Source organism: Camelus ferus, chromosome 6 (genome assembly GCF_009834535.1).
Source record: "Camelus ferus isolate YT-003-E chromosome 6, BCGSAC_Cfer_1.0, whole genome shotgun sequence".
NCBI classification, from domain to species: domain Eukaryota; kingdom Metazoa; phylum Chordata; class Mammalia; order Artiodactyla; family Camelidae; genus Camelus; species Camelus ferus.
The window spans coordinates 71,602,017-71,625,220 of record NC_045701.1 but is presented as its reverse complement, the minus strand read 5'-3'; the positions used below and the strand labels follow the sequence as shown (position 1 = coordinate 71,625,220).

Here is a 23,204-nt window from a genome sequence, read left to right as displayed (position 1 = left end):
GAAGAGGCAGCAGGAACAAAAAGAGAAAGGGAGGGAATTTGCCCCTCTTGACTTAACCTTCGACACAACAGCACAGAGCAGCTGCATTTTTAAGCAAGTTTGAAACTGGGCAATTAAACAATATGAATTATGTCTCACTTGTCCAAAATTTGAAATCATGCAGATTGTACTTTATTTCTATGGGAAAATTAGTCTTGAATTTGAGTTTGAAATTAGGAGAGTTTTCAGGAATTCATCTCTTCCAAACTGGACTGCCAGGAATTGAACACCTACTGTGTGCCAGGACCTGTGCTAGGGGTTCTGGAGAGGCAGCCCAGCCCCACCCTGAGGAGATCACATCCCGTCCCAGCCCTGTGGAGCCACGCCCTGCCCTTTGATATAAGTCTGGCTGGTAGAGTCCAACAAGGAGGCAGGCTAGGCCCAGGTGGGGAGGGTGGTGGATTGCCTGCGGCACCACACTGGCATTTTGAAGAGGACCCCCTGGGGAGAGAACAGACTCTGGGCAGGGGAGTTGAGGTGGCCTGAGGCTGGAAGCCACAACTATTCCTCCCCTCCCACCGCACAGCAACACCACTGCTCTTATCCTCAGAGCTTGACTCCCGGCTGCTTAATTCATCAAAAAATATTTACTGAGCACTTACTATGTCTGCACCAGGGCCATGTCTGTGGAAATAGACCCAAATTCCTGCCCTCACGGAGCTTACATTCTTGTAGGAGGAGACATCATAAGCAAAATAATGGCGATTTACAAAGCGCGGCAGAAGGGGGTTAGTACACTGGAGAAAAATGCAGCACAGAAATGGGCGGTGAATGCTGGATGGGATGTGTGTGTGTGTGTGTGCGCGCGCACATTTAGGTGCACAAATTTTAAAAGACTGTCAGGGAATGCCTAACTGAGAATACATTTGAGGGTTTTCTGTAACTCTCACATAAGGGTCTCAAGTCACGTTTCCATGTGTATGTTCCCATAAGTATCTCCCAGCAAGGGTTTACAGTCCTCTAAGGGGCAGAAACTACCTCTCTTGTCTCTAACATTGTGCACAGGGCTGAGCAGGGTTGGCCCCTCATGGGTATTCAAAACTACTTTTTGGATGAATGAGTGAAAAAGAAATGAATAAATAAAAATGGAATGAATGAAGAGAAACGGAAAAGAATTCTGCTGTCCGGCCACTGGAGTCTGGGCGCCCAGTCCAGATGTTATAGAATCGTTGCTGCCCTGGTCCAGCCAACCAGAGACCCTCCCTCTTCTGTTGGGAAGAAGAGGCTGTGACTTGGGAAGGAGGCAGCGCAGGGTAGGGTGGGAGGGTGAGGAGGGGTGGGGTGGAGTGAGTGTAGGAGGTGGAGGGGAGACAGAAGAGCAGGAGGAACAGGAGGGGAGAAAACAAAAGATCAATAAGAACAGTCGGGAGGTGACAGCAGCCAGCCAGGGAGCGCTCCTCCTTTGATTAGAATTCATGAACTCCCCTCTTACATTAAGTCTTTATATGACACCTGGCCTTTAATGCAAAGCTGGCTGCGAACATTAAAAATTAAAAGCCGAAGGTAGGCTACATCCATCTCTGATAGCGCGGCTCCCCTCCTATCTGAGGTCTGCACAAAGCTATTACACATTGATAAATTATTTTGGGTAATAGCCGAGATATTACATTGTTTCTGAGTGAAGGTAAAATCTCTCCCTGACATGGGCATTTATCAGAAGCGCCTTTCATCCTATTTATTATGGGCCAGGTGAGCAGGGGCTGCAGCCGGCTGGGGTATAGGCTGGGGTGTGGGCTGGGTCCCCTTCCCCTCCCCTGCATCCCCTCCCTCGCTCTCTGTCACTCCCTTGACGGGGCATTGATGAACTTATGACAAGTTAATTATTAACTTAAAAGATTTGCACTTCCCCTTAAAGGAGGCAGGGGTTCCTGAGGAAGAGGGAAGTTTGGTTATTGAACAATCACAGCATGGCTTCCGGACCCCACCTTGGTGCCACCTGGCAAACCTGAACTTGGTTCTAGGCACATCTCAACCTGCTCGTGGTCACCTGAGAGCAATTCCACAGTGTCCGTGCCTCAGCTCTATCCTGCCACACCCCCACGCCATTCTGCATGAAAGCTGGCAACCAGTCAGAGTTGCTGAATGATTGTTCTACAAAGGGATGCAGGCTCAGAGGGCTTCACCCCTTCACCCCCTCCTAACAACACTCACACCAAAGGTATATCCTGAGTCCAGGCTAGAACCCCTGCCTCCTGCTGCGGAGTTTTCAAACTGGTAATATCTGCCCCTCCTGCCCTTTCTTCTCCTTTTCTAACCTCTGCACCCTCACCCCATACTCCTCTGTGTTGAGGTAAAAGACAGCCTTTGGAAGCTGGGTTTTGATAGTAGGCAAGGCATTTAAACTTTCTGAGTCTTAATTTCCTCAACTAGAGTAGGAACTTAGTACTAATAACGCCACCCTCTTGGGGTCACTGTCACAAAGGGTCACATCAGGACTGGCTGGCCATTGGATGAATCCTCACAGGTGGTGTCCATGTGAGGGTGTGGGCTGATCCACGAGTGTGGAGCAACACCCTGGAGCGTTACAGCTGCAGTTAATGGTCACTTGTCTGGGGCATTCAGGGACCATCTATCCACAACCCCTTTTGCAAGAAGCATCCCTTCCAGGACGTTTACCGAGTGCCTTCCAGTTTCCAAGCACTGTGCTAATGGCTGACCTGACAGTAAGGAACAGAACCGGCCACCTCTCTGCTCTCCTGTGGCTCGCTTCTAATGGACTTGGCCTGTGATCCCCAGAGCGGAGAAGTAAGTGCTCTGGATGGTTTTTCTCTCCAAGGGTAGGTTAGCTCACTAGCCTTCCAACCCTGGATCTGAGTCAGCTCCATCTCCTAGCAAGTGCTTGGCACATAATCGGTGCTCAATAACTATCCTAGGAATGGATGCCTGGAGGACTGAAGAGGCAAGCATTGAGTTCCAGGTGGCCAGGTGTAAGCTTGCGGAGTCTCACTGGGCCCAAGGTGTATCGTCAGCCCTGCTTTCTAGCAAACAAAGGCTGCTGGCTCCTGTCGGGAGACTGCCATCTTCAAGCCCCAGGCAGGTAAGATGGACCTCTAACAAAAAGGAAAGCGCCCACTGCTGCTGGGCGCTAAATCCTCACTGCTGCCAGAGGAGCCAGATGACTGGCTTCTTTCTGGAATTTCTGGCTAATGACATCCAGGGACCCCACCAACCAGTAGGATAAGAATAGGAAGGTCACCAAAGGGCACATACTCCCTCTGAGCCCAGCTTCCCACTCAGTCTACGAGGCAGCCCAGCGAGTAAGACCGGTGGGAGCTGGAGGAGGCCTGCCATGCGATGTACCATTGCAGTCATGCTCTGTCAGCCTGGCCAGCACCGCTCCAGTCTCTGTCTCTCTGGCCAGCCCTCTTGAACTTCGGTGGGACCCTCTGACTGCTTCTCAGTTTTGGCTTCAGCCCCGCTTGCCATCTTTCCAGTTTCCTGACTCCATTCTCTGCCACCCAGGACCAGCCCCACCCCACCCTGTACCTAACCACACTTCCCAAAGTCCAGGAAGGACGCCAGGGCCCTGATGATGGATGAACTTGGGCCTCTCCCAGAGTGCCAGACCTGTCTGCCTACCTTGAGGATTCAGTCGTCAGGCTGAACCAGCTCCTTCTTGATGGATGTTTTCTTATTAGAGGAAGCAAGAGACTAAGATGGTGATTCTCAGCCACTATCGCGGGCTGTTTTCCCTTCCCTCTGTGCGATTCTGATATCTCTGCTGACTGAATTGAGAATCATCGCTATCTACTGCTGAGAATGGGTCTTATTCAACGAGTGTGATGAAGCAGAATAAAGACTGAGATGCAGCTCTAAAAAGTTGATTGTGTAAAAAATGAAAGGAAAAGCCTTCCAAGATGAGCTCAGTGATAGAGTGACAGTAAGTCATCACCACCATCACCGTCATATTAGCAGCTAACGCTGAGTGTTCACTGAGTGCCGGGCACTGTGATAAGCATTTTGTATTCAATCTCTCATTTAATCCTCATAAAACCTGAGGAAGTTGCTTTTACAGAGGCCCGGAGGGATCACCAGTGAGAGGTGGAAATGGGCTTTGACCCTGAGTCGGACTCTAGACCACATGCTCTTAACCATTACACTGGAAAGGAGCTTTGTGACTCACCACTCCATCTCTTTATTTCCACAAGAGGAAACTTTCTTTCTTTATTCCCCAGAGAGGGAATCCCACTGCCTAGAATCAGTAGCAGAGCTGGGCTTGGATGCTAAGAGTCCTAATTCCAAATCCAAAGCTTTTCTCTATTGCCCCACAGTTTACTAGGAACACAGCTCACCTCTCCTGCCCCCTGTCCTTCCAAGGCCAAGGGAGATCATCAAAGCAGAGAGGGAACCCAGAGCCAGGAAAGCTGGGGTCTGGATATGAGCAAACGTTGTCAAATGAATCGACGGGTGTGGGCTTGAGCCCCAGGGAACTCCAGGAAGCTGGATTGAAAGATGGAAGCCAGAGACAGAAATCAAAGAGCAGCTGGAGGTAAGGAGTGTGCAGGTACCTGGGGGCCCAGGTGGTTTAGGAATCAAGAAATCAGTGAAGACAGTGGCCATGGGACCCCAGTGTTGAGTGGAACAGAAGCTAGCAGAACCAGGGATCTGCTGAGACGGGAATGATCCCAACCAACCTGCGACAGAATCATCCAGGAAGGCGAGGAAGGTGCCAGCAGAAGGTAAATGCAGAGACGGAAGGGGCAGCGAGGCCCAGTGGTGAGAAGGAGGAGAGGATCCTAGCTACAAACGGGAGAAAAAATAGAGGCAGCCAAGTTTGAGGGATGGTAGCAGTGACAATAAATGAAGACTGGGGTGGGAGGGTATAGCTCAGTGGTAGAGCGTGTGCTTAGCGTGCATGAGGTCCTGGGTTCAGTCCCCGGTACCTTCACTAAATAAATAAATAAACATAATCACCTGCCCCACCCCGAATAAAAAAAAGAAAAAAGAACAGTGAATAGGAAAAAAAAAAGTGAAAACTGGGCCACTGCCTTACACAGCCTGCTTGGGTGTGCGCAACAACCTAACCGAGAGCACACTCTGGGGCTTGGAGGACTTCTTGGTTTGGAGTTGAGAGTTGCAGAAGGAAAAAGATGTCATGAGCAGGTCAGAAATTTTTTCTGAGCATCAGATAAATATTTTCCCTGTGTTATTTTCACAAGTAGCTGCTATAAATATTTAACTTGTATGAATTGCTTTTTTGTCAGACTGACTCCACACCCACCAATGGAAATTTGTGTGGCAACTGGACCACAGGGGAGCTTACATTTCTGAGGGCTGTATATTTAATCAAGAAAAAAATTTAAATAATAAAAATATGATACTGGCATATGTCCACCTATATCTAGAACTGCTTCCTTTCTGCGCAGTGTCAATTTTAAACTGTTGGCTAGGAGGGGTACATGGTATATAGGACGTCGTTTGTCTTGATTTAGCTCCCATGAGGCTTCCCAAGGTCCTCAAAAGCCTTTCCATCTCTGAAAGGAGTGCTCCAGCCAGGGAGGAAGTGTGCTCTCCTCTTCACACCTCGAAGGACAGCAGACCAGCCCGGAGAGAGACTTGCAACATCAGACAGCAAGGGAATCAAATCGCAATCATTCAGGATGCCTAAGCAGGCCAGTCTTGCATCTCAAGTCTTCGCTAATTCTGCACATTCCTAATCTTTGTAATATTTCAGGCAGCTGGGTTTTAGTCTTGGCTACTGAGAGTTAATATTGCTCTGGGGGTGGGGGGAGGGGTAAGGAGGAGGGGTGATGAGTTTTTACAAACCCAGTGCCTCTGTACCCAGAACCTGGTAAGAGGGCAGTGGTCAGAGGGAAACAGAGGGAGAGAAAGATATCAAGTGTAGTAATCAGAATGAAAAATGGAGCCACGGTTACTTTAAACAAGGGCTAATTCATCACAAGAACGAGTGGATAAGTAGCTGAGTTTCAGGCGTTCAGTAAGTTCCCCGTTCTGCTCCAAAAATTATTCCACCCCTGTCTGCATGCTCCCATAAATCATCCCCTCTCCACATCAGCTCCGATTACCAATTACTGCTGCCTGTAACACGCTTTCCTTGCCCAACACCATCTGATGGGGCCCTGCTTTTTAATTTTACAAATGCCTTTTTTCCCCCACTTTTCCTTTCTTCTGTCTCCTCCAGTCTCTCCCCTCCCCCCTTCCGTTCTCTTGCTCTCTCCTCTCTTTCTCTCTGTCTGTCATCTCTTACTTGCACAAGCCCCTCCCCACACCCTGGCCCCTGCCAACCTGGCCCTCTGCAGCGGTCCCTTGGAAAGGGGAGGGGCAAGTAGTATCAGCACTGGGAAAGCCTGCGGAGGAGGTAAGAAGGGCGCAGGTCTCAGCCCTCTTGAGCTTGCTGCCTGCCCCCACCCCAAGGCGTCCATCCTCAGCCTGCTTCCTGGTCTGCAGACCTGGGTGGAGTTTGAGTCTAGGGTTCTGACAACCTGTTGGAAAGGGCTATGAACTGTCCCTAAGAAGAGAGTTTTACACTCTGCCGGTACCCAGCATGATCACAATGGTTGCTGTAAATATTTATCGTGATATTTATGGGCTGCTGGCAGTGTTTGATACCCAGAGATGGTGAGTCTCTGCAGGGCGCTAAAAATCCCTTGGGAAGCAGCCCTGCCTTCCAGCCTCACTTCTGCTCCTGACACTGAATCACCCAAAGCTGTGTCTCCCAAACTGTCATCGCTGTTGCATCACTTTCACAGTTGTTGTCGTATTGCAGTAGCATATGTGCCGTATTTCCTTAAAATCAACTTGAAATTGATTTCGGGACTTAACTTTGCCCTAAGCAAAAACTCCTGAACTCGTGTGCTTGAAGTGACAGTTACATTTTCCCAAATATTATGAAAACAAATGCTTAGCTGCTATGCCAATGAACTTAACTTTATAGCAAGCAGCACCCGCGGCACACCTACTACACATTGGTTAAAGCATCACTTCCTCCTGGACACTCAGATATGCAGTGTGATGGTTGACGAGGGGACACGACACAGAAGTCAGAGAAGTGAGGACCTCCACAAGCTTCCCTGCCCATTGCAGCCCCCCGTCAGAGACTGAATCAGGAAGTCAAGGGTACGGGATGGATTGTGAAAGGTGCTCAGCTCTTCTGGGGTGGGACAGGGAAGCTCAGCCTGCTTCCTCCTGCAGCCACTCGGGGATCCAGCCCCATCACCTCTGGGCTTTTACATGCGGGCCTTGTATCACCACTTTGCTGTCTGTTTTGATTGGATTTGAAAGCTACAGATTCCAGGAGGTTTGAGAACCCCACAGTGGATGCTAAGCCACTTTCATGCTGACCATTTAAATACAATTGTGTATGGGTTATGGACAGATAAAAAGTCGCCCAGAAGCCCCGGTGGGGACTAGGGTTCTAGGGAGCAGTTTTTATGGAGACACTGACTCTCAAGGGCTGACCCTGCACTTGTACAACCCTGAGACTCGGGGCCTCCTTAAATGCTGCAAACTGGGTGTCTTCTTGAACTTGCCTTCCCCAGGCCTGGCTCTGCAGAAGCTGTAGTGTTGCTGGGTCCAAATCCTGGCAAGGCAGGGTGAAGTCAGGAGTTAACCTAACAGCCAAGGGGAAAGACACTACACCAGGTGTACCGACACGTCATACCTCTAGTCTCACAGGAGCCCACAGTGGACGCGTCATTAATTTCACGTTACACCTGAGGACCTCAAAGCTTAGTTAGTAAAAAGGAAGGAAGGAAGGAACTGGTAAACCCAGTAGATCAAACTGGAATGTGAACTCAGGACTACCTGTGTTCTTTTCTCTTCAATATTGACCGTCCCTTTCTCCCCTAGTGCTAGTTAAAATAGACTTGATTCTACCTCACAGATGAGGCCAGTGAGACCCAGACGCCTCATGTTTTCTATGCATTTAATAATTTAGTGCTTTTAAATCACTCATTGCTCTGTAGGATTTTAGGTCTTTCATATTCATTCAGACCTCTCACATCCAGCCACCACCAAACATGACTGTGTGGGCATCCAGTCAGACACAGAAGAATGGCAAGGCTTCTTTGGGGGGATCTGAGAAGCCAGTGGGGAGACAGAATTAGCTCACGATAATGAATGAGACCAAGGTGGGTAAAGAAGGGAGAGAGACTTACACCAGAAAACAGGCTAACGGTGATTGTCAGAATGTCGCAGAACCTGGCCCCGAGCTTCCCTGGTAAACACAGCAGCTGTTGTTCCCCATCCGAAGCACTCCTGCTAATCAGATGAAAGAAAGGTTCTCTCCACTAAACTGTAAGCATATCTCACTGCTGAAAATCTTTACCTAAGGGGCACTGACAGCAGCAAAGCCAAGAATAATAAAAATAATAATGTAGTGGTAATAACAGTAATCATAATAGCTATCATTTATCGAATAGGCACTTTCAAACGTTACTTCGTCTAATCCTCACAGCTTTACTGGAAGCAAGTATTGTTATAACCCTCTGTTTTCCAAGTGGGAAACTGAGCCGTCAGCAACCTGCCCACAATCCCACAGTCAGAAGTGGCAGATCTGATGGAGAGCAGGTTTCTCCAAAGTGGCCTGTATCCCTTGGCTGCTCCATCTATTAAGACCAAAGCTGCTGGTCACAGGATGAAAATCACCTCTTACTATTGAAGGGATATGTTAAATAAGTGACACAGACATTCAAGTTAATTAACTCTTCTGCCCCTTGCCCTTTCATTTCATAATCAGCCCTGTTTATCTGAGGTCGAATTTCCTCATGTCTCCTGTTTTATTAAAGTTTTCTCTTCCCATGTGAATGGGGTCTGGACAGAGCTCTGGAGGGAGGGCTCTCATAAGGGAAGGGTGACACAGAAGGGAGACATGCAGTGTGTCGGGCACCCAGGAGCATCTGCATGATTGGGTGAGACTTGAGTGAGATGGTCCAGAGCAGCGATTCTCAAAGTGTGGTCCAGCAGGAGCAGCATCTTGGAACTCATTAGATATGTATTCCTCCAGCCCCAACCCAGAACTACTGAATTGGAAACCCAGGGCGGACCCAGCGATTTGAGGTTTAACAGGCCCTCCAGGTGACTCTGATTTACTCCAAAGCTTGAGAAGCACTGGTGTAAGTGAATAGATTTTCAACTGCGGCGGCACATTGACATTACCTGAGAAGCTTTAAGAACTAACAATGTCAGCAGCATATGTATGGGTCTTGTTTTTTCTTTTAATCATTCATAACATTCTCTAACATCATATACAAACATAAACTAAAAATGGATTAAAGGCCTAAATGTAAGACTGGAAACCACAAAACTCCTAGTGGAAAACATAGGCAGAGCACCTTTTGACATAAACTGTAGCAATATTTTTTTGAATCTGTCTCCTAAAGTAAAGGAAACAAAAGCAAAAATAAACATACAGGACCCAATCAAGCTTAAAAACTTTTGCACAGCAAAGGAAACCACTGACAAAACAAGAAGACAGCCTACTGACTGGGAGAAGGTATTTGCAAATGATATGACTGATAAGGGGTTAATATCCTACATATATAAGTAGTTCATACAAGTCAACATCAAAAAAGCAAACAACAACCAGATTAAAAGATGACCAGAACTGAACAGACATTTTTCCAAAGGGGAAATGCGGATGGCCAACAGGTGCATGAAAAGAGGCTCAGTGTCGCTAATCGTCAAGGAGATGTTAATCATAACCACAATGAGGTACTACTTCCCATCCATTGGTATAGCTATCATCAAAAATGACACAAATAACAAACGTTGGTGAGAATGTGGAGAAAAGGGAACCCTCGTACACTCTTGGTGGGAATGTAAATTGGTACAGTCACTGTGGAAAACAGTGTGGAAGTTTTTCAAAAAATTAAAAATAGCACTACCACATGACCCGGCAACTCCCCTCCTGGGTATATATCCAAAAAAAACAAGAACACTAATTTGAAAAGACACATGCACCCCAATGTTCATAGTAGCATTATTCACATTTGCCAATATATGGAAGCAACCTAAGTGTCATCAACAGATGACTGGATAAAGAAGCTGTGGTATATATACAGTGGAATACTACTTAGCCATAAAAGGAATGAAATTTTGCCATTTGCAGCAACATGCATGGACTTGGAGATTATCATGCTAAGTGAAATGTCAGGCAGAGAAAGACAAATTCTGTATGATATCACTTGTATGTGGAATCTAAAAAATACGACAAACTGGTGAATATAACAAAAAAGAAACAGACTCACAGACATAGAGAATAAAGTAGTGGTTACCAGTGGGGAGAGGGAAGTGGGAAGGGACAATGTAGGGGTAGGGGATTAAAAGGTACAAAATATTATGTATAAAATAAGCTACAAGAATATATTGTACAACACAGGGAATAGAGCCAATATTTTATTACTATGATTGGAGCATAACCTTTAAAAATTGTGACTCACTATATTGTACATATACCTGTAACTTATGTAATATTGTACATCAATTATATTTCACTTTAAAAAAAAAAAAAGCAAGAAATAACAATGCCTGGGTCCTACACCAGATTCTGATTTAATGGGCCTGGGCCTGGGCCAAGACCTAGGCATTGGGATGTTTTTTAAGATCTCCAGATGATTCTACAGTGCAGCCCATAAAGGTTGAGAAGCTCTGGGTTAGGGAGTCAGAGGACTCAAGACTGCACCCCAGCTCAGTGCCCCTGACTGAGAGAGTGGGTGGGTTCCCACGGGCTCAGGAGTTTTAAGTTGTCTCTTTGCCCTGAAATTCTCCTCAGCTTGAGGGCTTGGAACTAACGGGCTGGGAGGTGGTGTGCTGTCAAGAAAAGAACCTGGCATTGGAAACCAGGTAATAATATTCAGCTCTAGTCGTCCCCTCTTCAACCTGGCTGAATGCTAGAAACTCAGAGGTTGCTCAGAAAAGAATGAATTAGATGAGGCTATTTGGATGGAAAAGAGCTTCCCCCAAAAGCGTAGTTAGTATTTACAAAGCATAGTTGGTGTTTACTAACTGCTCACTAAGTGCCAGGACCTCGTGGGCTTGCGCTGTCTCACTGAGTCCCATCGTGAGGGTTTAGAGTCGGTTTCATCGTCCTCCTTTTATAGATGAGGAAACTGGGCACAGGGAGTTAAAGTAATATCAGGCAACCGAGAAGGGGTTGGAGGCAGAATCTGAACCAGACCCAGTGCCTATACCCAGGCAGCTACTTGCCACTCAAGTACAAGTCCAGACCTGGCAGGTCAGGCACAAAGAAGTATTAGCAAGCGAGGTGCTCCATTCCTGAATGACTGGGAGGTGAGTGAAATTAATCAGGGTCTTTAAGTGGCTGAGAAATGAACCACCGATTAAAACCTGTCTTTAATAAGAAAAATAAAGTTAGGAAATGGGTGCAATTAGTAAGTCATAATAAAAAACAGGTAAAGGGTCACTTAGACAAATTAAATGCTGGAGAGATACATAAATCAGGGGGTCCTATGGCATGCAAACTGAAAGGTCTGGCCAGAATTAGCTAATGAACTTCAGGAACTCTTGACATCGACTTTCAAAAAGTGAGGGGGAACCACAGGAGATGGCATAGAGAGGAAAAACAGGGGAATGGGCTTGAAAAACAGGAAGAAAACTGATTCCAGCAACTTCCCCCCAGGGAAGCCATAAGTTCCGTTTGTAGGCAAGCCATAGAACAAATTTTATGATTAAAAATTTACGATAAATTTTATGAGCAGAATATCCAGTAAGCAGCTGGAGGGCAACAGAGGCCTGAGCCATAAACTGAGCTGGCAGGTTTATGCAGAAGTCATGCCGGGAAACCATAACGCTTTTTTATTCTAACTAATTTGTAATGTTAGTGGGAAGAGGGTCCACTGAAGATTTAGTGCTTTCTGATTTTTAGAAAAGCTTTTGATTCAGTGTCTCATGAAATCTGACTGGGAAAATTAATTTAAATTGGCACGGACAGGGACTGTCTCAGGGATGGGGCTCGGTTGAAAGGCTGTAAACAAAGGTGTGATGAATGGGAGTCACAAGCTGGAGGGGCGAGGGGCCGGGCCTGGGCGGCTGCTGGCAGAGGTGAGTTGAGCAAAAGCAGGTGCCTGATCACATTGATGGTCTCCATGAAGGTGAGGTTAATGGCTGATCGATTAAATCTGCATGTATAATTCAGCCAGAGTGACACAGACAGGGGAGGGTGGGAAACCTGAGCAATATGAAAAGGACAGAATTATTCCTGGGAAACAGTATGTGCTATGTAGCAGGGGCCCAAGACCTGGAGAACTGGCAGGAGAAATCTGAGTCCAGGAGAATGTCTAGCAAGATCCCTGAGGGACGGGGACACACACAGGCGGTCAAAGCTGGAAGGGGTGCAAGTAATAGGAAATCTGCCTTGAATGACAAAGAAACCCATCTCACATGTAGGGAGTAGAGAAGTAAGGTTAGCTTCAGGCACAGAGTGATCAGGGCTCTGGCTTGGGTTCTTTGCCATTTGTTAGCTCTGCCCTCTCAGGCTGGTTTCCTTAAGATTGCTGTAGTGGGGGGAATGGTGGCTCCTCCAAAGACATGTCCATACCCTGGAATATGTGAATATGATCTTATTTGGAAAAGGGTCTTTTGAAATGTAATTAAGTTAAGGATCTTCAGATGAGATCATTCTGCATTGGCTTACTGAGTCCTAAATCCAATGACAAATGTCCTTGTAACAGACAGAAGAGGACATAGGCATGGAGGAGAAGGCCATGTGAAGACAGAATGGATTTACATAGCTGCAAGCCAAGACACCTGGAGCCACCAGAAGCTGCAAGAGGCCAGGAAGGATTCTCCCCTAGAGACTTCCAATCCTGCCAATGCCCTGATTTCAGTCCTCTGGCCTCTGAACTGTAAGAGAAGACATTTATATTCTTTGAAGCCACCGGTTTGTGGTCATTTGTTACAGAAATCTCAGGAAATGAATATGATGCCCACTGGGAAGCTGTGTCTTGTAGTTCTCTAGTGAGACTGAAGAAGTCCTTTCCAGTGAGCCCCACGCGAGCCTCTCCTCACATCTTATTGGCGCTTGTTAGCCCAGCCTTGTCCCTGAACCAGTCATGGGAAAGACCATGTTGTATGGCTTCCACTCACCACCTGGATGGAGTGGGCAACACCCAATGGCTACCTTCTAGATGGTGGAGCCTCGCAGCCAGTGTCTCCTGTAAGGAGGACATGGAGCAGAGACTACCAGCCTCCATGGTGCATATGTGATGTGCATGAGCAAGGACCCTTTCCTATGCACCCACATGTCACTTAGATCTGGGGGGCTATTTGTTACTGAGGCCAACCTGACTAACACAGGGGAAGATCATTGACTTAATCTGGGAGAACTGGCAGAATTTTGACAGGAAGATGTGAGAGAGAATCCAGGCAGGCAGAATAGCTCCAAAAAGGGATGCTGGGACAGTATGTTCAGGGAAAGGTGGATGAGGAAACAAGTTTTAGAAAGGAAGAGGAGGACCCGGTCAGGGAGGGACAGAGGCTCCCCCGGTACAGAGTTTGGATATGAAGAGGAGGGAATACGGGTGACAAGATAAATTCAGGAAGATGTTGCTGCCAAAATCCAAGTACGGATGCTGAAGACCAGACCCAAAGAGGGGCAGGGGAAAAAATGACAGTAGTAGCAGTGCTCTAGTGATAGTAGCAGTAATAGAGACCACTTAGAAAAGCCTGGTGTGCCGGGCACTGTGCTGAGTGCTTTATCTTCAGACACTAGTGGAAAGGAGAGTTAAGGCTGAGGGAGAGACACCCAATGCAGACACCCCACAGGTTAGCCCCAAACTAGCCAGGCCCAGTGCCCTAGTCTGCGGGCCCGCTGCTCCATAGAGCTCCCCCTGCAAGGCCTGCAGAGTTGGGGAGTTGCCCTGAACTTTAGCGAGCGTGTTCTCCAGGCTGGTGACCCACCTGGGGGAGACCGGTCCGGGGGGCAGCAAGCCCAGGGCCACAGGATCCTAATCTAGGGAGGTGGGCCCGGCCCTGTCCTGACTGGAGATGTGCTGTTGGGAGGTGAGGGAGGGTGTGCCGCTCTCTGCAGGGGGCTGCTAAGCTGTCACGGTTTTTGTGCCCTCACCACCTTGGAAGCAGCAGACCCTGTGAGACAGCGCAAGAAACTCTCCAGTGTCCTATGGAGAACATTGCCTCTGCTGGGGTGGGGATATCTGGCTCCAATGAGAGGCAGGAAGTTGTAACAAACTAAGGGCTTTGCTGGCTCATGTCGTGGAATGGCCCATGGGTAGGTGTGGTTTCACGTGGAGCTGGGACCTAGATGACATCAGGGCATCAGGAATCGTCCCTCCTGTCCTCTCCCCATCTTCTTGCCCTTGGTCTTTCTCTACTTGGTGGTGAGGCCACTCTGGTAGCTCCAGGCCTTCCTGGTCTTTGCGGCCAGGGACCCCAGTGAAAAAGACTGGGCCTCTTTCCCTGTGCTTTTAGCCAAAGCCCCAGGGATGGCCCTCAGTGGCACAGCTTGGTCAGGTGCCCACCTCAGGGCAGCAGGTAGGATCGGCTCCACGCAAAGTGCATGAATGAAGGATGGTGAAAATGTGGCGTCTTTGGCTGGATTCCCCAAAAAAGACCCTGAGACAAGGTTTGAATGTTGTTTTAAATGGGAGGTGGTCCCAGAAAGTATCATTAGGGGCACGGGGTAGGGAGGCAAGGGAGGGAAGAAACAATAGAATTGTGTTAATGAGCAGGTTACATTATAGGCAACTGGAGCTTGACTCCACGGAGGCCCCCACCCCCACCCCGGGAGACTGTAGAAGCCACTAGTTTGTGGCACTTCGTTACAGAATCTTCAGGAAAGTGGGGCATTTCCCCACCAGTGTACAGCTTATCTTTGGTTGAGGATAGCTTCCAGGGACATTAACTTCCCAGCGCATCCTACCTGCTCCATGTATGTGGGCTGAGCATGCTTCTGTGGACAGAGAGAGCCCCGGCAAGTGCTCACAGTGAGAAATCACCTGTGTGTTTGGGAAAATGGGCAGTTCATTGTTGTATATGGTCCCCAAGGGGAAGTAAGAGGCAGTTACCAAAAGCAGGGGATGGGCATGCAGAGCAGGCATAAAGAGCAGATGTCCACAGCAGCCAAGCTCCTGACAGAATGGACAAGGCAAGGAAGCTGATTTCTGACCCCACTGCCACCCCCAATTTGTGCTTGTTTCTGGACAGAACATCTGTAGATTTCATCGGACTCTCAAACAAGGTCTGGTCTTAATTCTAGAAAAATTAAGAACCATTTTTCTAAGGGATAACCTGTTAAAACTGAAGATATCACCATTCCCAAAGGATTCATACTAATAAAGGAGGATGATAGCTCCAAACAAGTGCATCACGAATGGTAGAATTTCAGGCTCCTCACAGATATTCACAAGGGAGAGATTCTTGAGAAGAGGGACCTCACCTAGCATTGATACCCCACAAGAAGTCATCCTCTATGGCTAGTTAGACATAAGCTGATAGGACCACAACTAATAACGATCATTGTTGAGATCTTTTAATAATCTGTGAGGCAGGAAGGGTAAGTATTATCCCACTTTGTACAACAGAAAACTGAGGCTCAAAGAGGTCACACAGCACAGCAAGACTCACCTGGCTTATCTAACTCCAATCGATTCCCCCAGTGCTGTCCAACAGGTGGCAAAAGACACTAGCAGGAGAGTGCTTGCTTGTGGGACTTTTTGCCAGCAACTCAGAGCTCATTCCTTTAAGACTCTTTCCTGTGGTCCTAAAGCCTTCCCCCAAATCCAGACCCCACATCGGGGCTGTGTCAGAGAGGGAAGCATGGGGTTCCCAGGAGCCAAGTGCAGATGAAGACTCAAATGAACACCATAAAATAATAATGGGAACCCAGTCACTAGGGAGACAGGAGAACAAAGGTCTCAGAGTCTCTAAAAGCATTCAGTTGACTTTATAGTCACTTGATTGAACATTTTTGCCCTCTTTGCCCTCTTATATACGCACAAGGCAAAGTTCGCACGTGTCCCAGAAAGCAGGCTCTTTCTTGGTAACTTCTGTACTCTCTGGACACCCGTGCTAACAAATTGTGCTTCACCCTAAACCATACCGCCCGAAGAGCTCAAATCAACACTCCCAGGTTGGTATTCAGAGTACAGACACACCTCCCTAAGAGAAAAATAACACACAGCATGATCTAGATATAAAGACTGCTTAAAACTGGCACATAGGAAATATTTAACAAATGTTAGCTATTTGGATTACTGATAAGCGAGTGAGGATGTGAGGGGTGCCTAGCTCTGGAAGAGAGCTGCTATTTGCAAAAGGGGTGTCCTACGAGGGTTCCTTATGACTTCTCAGGGGTTCCTATTCCTGCACCATCAACATTTGGTGAGCTGACTGCCAAAAACATCACCGCTATTTTCCTGCCCAGCTGTGGCTGAGATACTGGGCTGTGGAGCTGGTGTCTTACATGGAGAAGTTTTAGATTTGCTTAAATTTCACTCCTAAAAAAGGAGTGGGCAGGCAGACTCCCTGAGTTCAGCTCGGGACATTAGACAGAAGACAATGGCCAGATGCTTTCCAACCTGCAAGAACTTGTGGAGAGGAAACTCCCTGGGTTGAGGAGAGACATAGGTTAGCTGTTGGATCAGGCATATTTTGAGGTCTCCTTCCCGAGAGTCTTGAAGATGAGCATGGAGGTTGCTGTCTGCACTGGGGCAGCCAGTTTTATTGCTAGGATCACTACCCTTCCTAACTCTACTCATGCCACTGAAACTCGCTGGGCCAATGTTTTTCCAGGGCAGAAGAAGAATCTCACTATTTTATTTCATCTTCACAATAGTCTTCATGAGATAGGTACTGTTTTATCTCTATTCTAGAGTTAAAGAAACAGAAGCACAGAGAGGTTAAGTAACTTGCCCAAGGTCACACAGCTCTTAAGCAGAAAAGTCAGGCTTCAAACTCAGGTCTGTGAATCCCATTCCAGAACCCATGCTCTGAACTAAGGCTAACAGTAGCCAAAGAGAAGTATGTCTGTAACTCCCTTCTGTAATTCACTTAGGAGCAATCAGGACGTGAGCTGCCTCATTTAGATCCCTAACTCTTGGCTGCTCCTGTTCTGTCCTTGTCTGGGTTGCCATGATGTACAAAGCCCTGGGGAAAGAGGGAGCACCAAGATTCCTGTGTTTTGTTAATGGGAGAAGCGATCAAAGAGCTTCCCCCAAACAGACCCAGAGATGGTGGCAATGCCACAGGGCAGAGAATCAGAAGCAGCAAGGGGTAGCTGGAGGCAAGGAAAGCCAAATTCCCACAAATTCTCAGTTTGCTCTGCCTGGCACCTTCCTTCCTGGGCACCCCTCCCCGACCGCCCCAGCCCCCAGGCCCTGATCAGGATGCAGCATCACAATGGGCTGTTTTTAATCCTGGCTAGATCTCTTTTATTTTTTTCCCCCTTTGCTGGGCTTCCTGGGCTGTAATTTTTCCCTCTGTGTCATCCATCACAGATACAACGTCGCTTGTGCAAATTAAAATGCACCTCAGAATAATAAAAAAGGGGCCTTCTTTCCCCCCTCCTTTTCCTTCCCAGCAGCAACTCCTCAACACAAAACATTTGTCTCTGGGCAAGAGCCCGAACGTTAACCCTGCATGTGCCATCACCAGGCCCATATAGTCCCTGCAGCCTCATGCACCAGTGATCAGAGCCGGGGGCCGTTGGGAAGCAGCAGAGAAATGAGCCTGGTTCTCTCCACTTCACTGTGTGCTCATGATGTGCTAGGCGCTATTCATACCTTGCCTCTGCCGTCCTCACTATAACTCAATTGGGCAGGAACTATTGATGTCTTTCTTCATTTTGCAAATGCAGAAACTGACGAGGATTAAGTAACTTGCCTAGTTGGTTGGTACCAGAGCTGGTACTTGAACACTGTCTGACTCCAAAGTCCATACTGTTCTCTTGTTACTCAAAGTGTGGTCCACGGACTAGTAGCTCCACGGGCATCACTTGGGAGCTTGTTAGAAATGCAGACTCTTGGATCCTACCTCAGACTTACTGAATCAGAATCTGCATTGTAACAGGATATCCTGGTGAGTCACATGCACATAAAGTGCTGCTCTAAACTGTTTTGCTATAGCCACCTCATCTGTCCCCCACTCCCACAGCTTTATGTCCCCGCCCTGACCTGCCAAGAAAGGACCTTTCCTAGGGACGGGCCAGGAGCTCCCACGGACTCAGCTCAAGCATCTCCTCCTCCAGGAAGCCAGGCCTCTGGGGGCACTGACAGATCTCCTTACTTGGGCCTATTTCCATCACAGCACGTGTAACAGGTGTTGTGCTTATTTACCTGTGTGCTCGCTTCACCTCTCCAGTGTGAGCTTCTTGAGGCTGGAATTGTGCCTTATTTTCTTCTGTCCCTATAGTGCCAGTACAGTGCCTGGCATGAGATCAAAAGGCTGACAGTGAGCCTTGATGTGGCTGTATCTTAACGCTCCCCCGCCTCTCCCCGCCCCGCCGCCGAGACACACACAAAACCATATATAGTCATTGTTTTTTCTAATTTTAAAAGTCATACAGTAGGATTTCTGCTTCTGGGAAGATGAAATAGACATACATTCCCCTATTGTTTCCACTAAGTATAACTAGAAACCCTGGACATTGCTTATAAAACAATCATAAAAAGACTCTGAAAGGTAGAGTGAAGACAGCAGACCAGCCAGGGGTGTCGAGGCCCAAGGAACAAAATGATGGTGAGTTCTCTGTGTTTTCTTTTTGCCTCATATCCCCCAGAATGGAAGCTGAAGAAGCTGGCAACCTAGAAACACCAATAAGCACAGATTTTTACAATCAAACCAAAGCCTGCTCTTCCCATCCCAAGGATTAGGAAAGGGAAGCCTAGCAAGCCAGGAAACTTTTAGATGACAGCAACTCTGCTCTAACCAAATCTAACAGGAAAACCTGGGGCCACACCCCCTCTCACAGCAGCAGTGGCCAAGTGTGAAGCCTGGACTTCCATCCGTGCTGGGCTGTGATGAGGCACCCTGCCCTCTCCACCAGAGTAGTGTCAGAGAGGCCATGTAGGGAGGGAGCTGGGAATTTTATCCCCATCAGTCGGTAATGAGGTCCCTCCCTCTGTGGTGTCAGCGGAGGCCACGTGGAGAGCAGTAATGAGGCACTCCTACTCTTCCCAGCCAGGGGGTGTCAGGGACACCTAATGAGGAGTCAGGGCTCCCACCTCCACCTCCATCCAGGAGCAATAAGAAGCCCTGCCTTCTACCCCTACCTGGCAGTTAAAGGCTGCAAGCCCCTCTTCCCCTGCCCAACTGGTGTCAGGAAAAAAACTAGCTAAAAGAGGTTTAAATAAGACCCAGAGTTTCATAATATAAATACCAGATTTCAATGAAAAATGATAATTAGGAATATCTCAAACTAAAAAGAAAAAGACAATCAATAGATGCCAATATCAAGCGACAGGGATGTTAGAATTAGCTGACAAAGATTTTAAAACAGCTATCATTAAAATGCTTCAATAAGCAACAAACATGCTTGGAACAAATGAAAGGAAAAAACAGCCTCAGCCAAGTAATAGAAAATATAAAGAAAAACAAAGTGGACATTTTAGAACTGAAAAGTACAATAACCAAAATAAAAAAAAAATTCAATAAGATTGGTTCAGTAGCAGAATGGAGAGGGCAGAGGAAAGAATCAGTAAACTTGAAAATAGAACAATAGACTTGAAAAACGAACAGTCTCAATAATCTTTGGACTCTAACAAAAGAGCTAATATTTGTGTCATCAGAGTTTTGGAACAAGAGGGGGGTGTGGTTGAAAAGTACTCAAAGAAATAATGCTGAAAACTCTCCAAATTTGGCAAGAGACATAAATCTATAGATTCAAAAGTTGAGCAAATCCCAAACAGGAGGAATCTAAAGAAATCCACATTAGCACACAAGAGTCAAACTTTAAAGACTAAAAACAAAGAAAAAAATCTTAAAAGCAACAAGAGGAAAGATACCTTACTTATAGAGGAGAAATAGTTTAAATAGCAGCAAGTTTCTCATTAGAAACCATGGGACCAGAGGGAAAGGGCACAACAATTTTCAAGTGCACAAGGAAAAGCAGCATCAACCAAAAACCCTATATCCAGCAAAAATATCCTTCAGAAATAAAGGAGGAAATCAAGACATTCCAAGATGAAGGAAAACTGAGATAAGTTTTTGCCATTAGATCTAAGCTTAAAAGAATGGCTAAGGGAAATTCTTTAAACAGAAAGAATAAAAGAAGGGACTTTGAAACAAAAGGAAAAAAGATAGAGTATAGTAAGCAGAAATGTGGGTAAATACAACAGACTTTCCTTCTCCTCTCAGGTTTTCTAAATTACATTTGACAGTTGAAGCAAAAATTATAACACTGTCTGATGTGGCTCTAAATGCGTGTAGGAGAAATATTTAAGACAATTATATAATAAATAGAGAAGGGTAAAGGAACATATAGGGAGGTAAAGTTTCTATACTTTTATTTGAACTGATAAAAAGATGATACCAATAGACTGTGACTTGTATATCTAATGTAATACATACAGCGACCATTAACAAAGCCACACAGAGATAGATTCAAAAAAATTATAGATGAATAAAAATTAAATTCTAAAAAATATTCAAAGAATCCAGAGGAAATCAGGAAAAAGAAAACAGAGAAACAAAACACAGGGAGAACACACAGAAAACAAAACTCTAGCATATCAATAATTACATTAAATGTAAATTGCTCAACGATGCTACTTAAAAGAGAGTGGATAAAAATGACATGACTCAACTGTCTTAGCTCAAGCTACTATGACAAAATACCATAAACTTGGCAGCCTAAACGATAGAAATTTATTTCTGTTCTGGAGGCTGGAAGTCCAAGATCAGGGTGCCAGCATGGTTGGGTTCTAATGAGAACCCTCCTCTGGGTTGCAGACAGCTGACTTCTTTTACCCTCACAAGGAAGAGAGAGCTAGCTAGCTCTCTAGCTTTTTTTACAGTGGTCCTAATCTTGTTCATGACCCAATGACCTCCCCAAAGCCCGACCTCCAGGTACCATCACATAGAGTTTATATATAAATCAATAGCAGAAATATAATGAAAAAATCTCCAACTATTTGGAAAGGGAACATTACATTTCCGTATAATCCATGGGTCAAAAAGGAAAGTCTCAAGGGAAATTAAGGAAAAATAAATCAAACTGAATGAAATCAAAGTACTGCATATTAAAACTTATGGTTTTGTAGCTAAAGCCACGCTGAGAGGGAAATTTATAGCATTAAATGCTTATATAAGGAAAGACAAAAAGTCTTAAATCAATAATCTAAGCTCCCACCTCAAGACTTTAGAAAAATAGGATCAAAATAAAGCAAGCAGAAGGAAGAAAACAAGAACAAAATCAGTGAAATTAAAAACAGGAAAAAAATTTTAAATCAATGGGGAAAAAGAGCTGAGTATTCAAAAATACCAATAAAATTGACAAACCTCTAACAAAACTGACAAAGAAAAAAAGAAAAATGCAACTTACCAATATCAGACATGAAACAAGGGCTATCACTATAGACGCTGCAGATACATTTTTTAAAAGTAAAAAAGTAAAAATTTTACTTTTTTAAAAGTAAGATACTGCAAACAACTCCACACACATACATTTGACAACTTAAATGAAATGAACTCATTCCTGAAAAAAACACCAACTACCACACCTCACCCAGTATGGAATTCGAATTACACTGTAACTTTTGAACAAATTAAATTTGTAATTTAAAGACTCCCAAATTAGAAATCTCCTGGCCCAGATGGAAGACAGTGATGATATTCTCTTCAATATGTCAACCTAAGATCTATACCCAGTGAAACTGCCTTTTAAGATTGAGGAGGTAGCGGTGTAGCTCAGTGGTAGAGCATGTGCTTAGCATGCACGAGGTCCTGGGTTCAATCCCCAGTGCCTCCATTAGCAGCAACAACAAATTTTGAAAAGGATTTAAAGTAATACATTTTCATATGTATAAAGACTCAGTTTACCTTCATCTAATATTTTATTAAGTGCCTACTATGTGCTAAGTACTGTATAAGGACTGTCATTCTGATGACGTAAACGTGATAATTCCCAATTTATATATGGGAAAACTGATGCTTAAAGAGGCTAAGAGACTTGCTCAGATCCTTCTGATTCCAGAATCCATATTTTTTACCCTACACCAAGGAGAATGCATCTGAGATTGACAGTGGACTATCCAAGATCCTTCTGTTTCAAGGCTGGATTTAGGATGGACATTTTGAAGACAGAAGGCTATTTGTTTAAGGAGATGGAGCTACAAACTCCCAGGTCTCAGGAGTGTACCTCGTCCACACACCAGCGAGTCTGGGTAGGTCTGTGCAGACAAGTGATCACGGCTTGGGAGGAAGAGCTTTCTGCACACGGTGATGTCCTGTGTGTGTGTGATGCTATGGGGGAGAGTTTGGGGAAGAGTTGTCCAGCTCCCTTCTCCTCCCTTTTCTCTCCTCTGCTTTGCCCTCTATACCCACCTTGCAGGTCTGATGTTCCCTAGCTTAGATAGTCCTTTCATGATGGTTATAATATCATTTACCCTACACAGTTGCCTTGAAAACTAAGTGAGCAAATTCCAGGAGAGCACCCCTCCATGTGTACACCCCATGAGGCTACTCTTATCCTCTGTCCTGTCCCCATCCGCATCAGCAACATTTGATACCATGTTCTGTGACTGGCACTGAGAACCCAGTGACACAAATGCCAGAATGCGGGGAGGAAATAGCTCAGTGGCAGAGTGTGTGCATAGCATGCATGAGGTCCTGGGTTCAATCCCTGGTACCTCCATTAAAATAAAGAAATAAATAACCTAATTACCCCCAAAAAATTAAATTAAAAAAATGCCAGAATGGAATGACCATCATCATCATTACCTAGCAACATTCTCCCAATCTCCAGTGGAAGAAATAAAATCAAGCAAAAAGTCATAAAGAAGCAAACATGCAGCTGTTCTCCAGGAGGTGAGGAAAAGGAGGTGGAGAAGAGAGAGGAAGAGAAGTGGAAATCACCATCGTTCTTAATCATTACATGGTGCATTAGAATAATATGATTATTCATTGGCATTCTAATTAGGCTTAATGAAGAGTAATGGGTATGAGAGAAGGCCTGGAACACATATGGTTTTATATGGTGTATGTACCCCTCTGCCAGGAAGACACAGGGCCCC

At 46.0% G+C, this 23,204-nt stretch overlaps 1 long non-coding RNA gene across 1 annotated transcript; it reads left to right on the top strand.

The window, feature by feature from the left end:
- Positions 1-1,806: 1,806 nt before the first annotated feature.
- LOC116664356 lies at positions 1,807-21,672 on the top strand. Its single transcript, XR_004320863.1, has 3 exons — positions 1,807-1,816; positions 8,211-8,218; positions 20,752-21,672. It is a non-coding gene; the product is annotated as an uncharacterized LOC116664356 (long non-coding RNA).
- Positions 21,673-23,204: the final 1,532 nt, after the last annotated feature.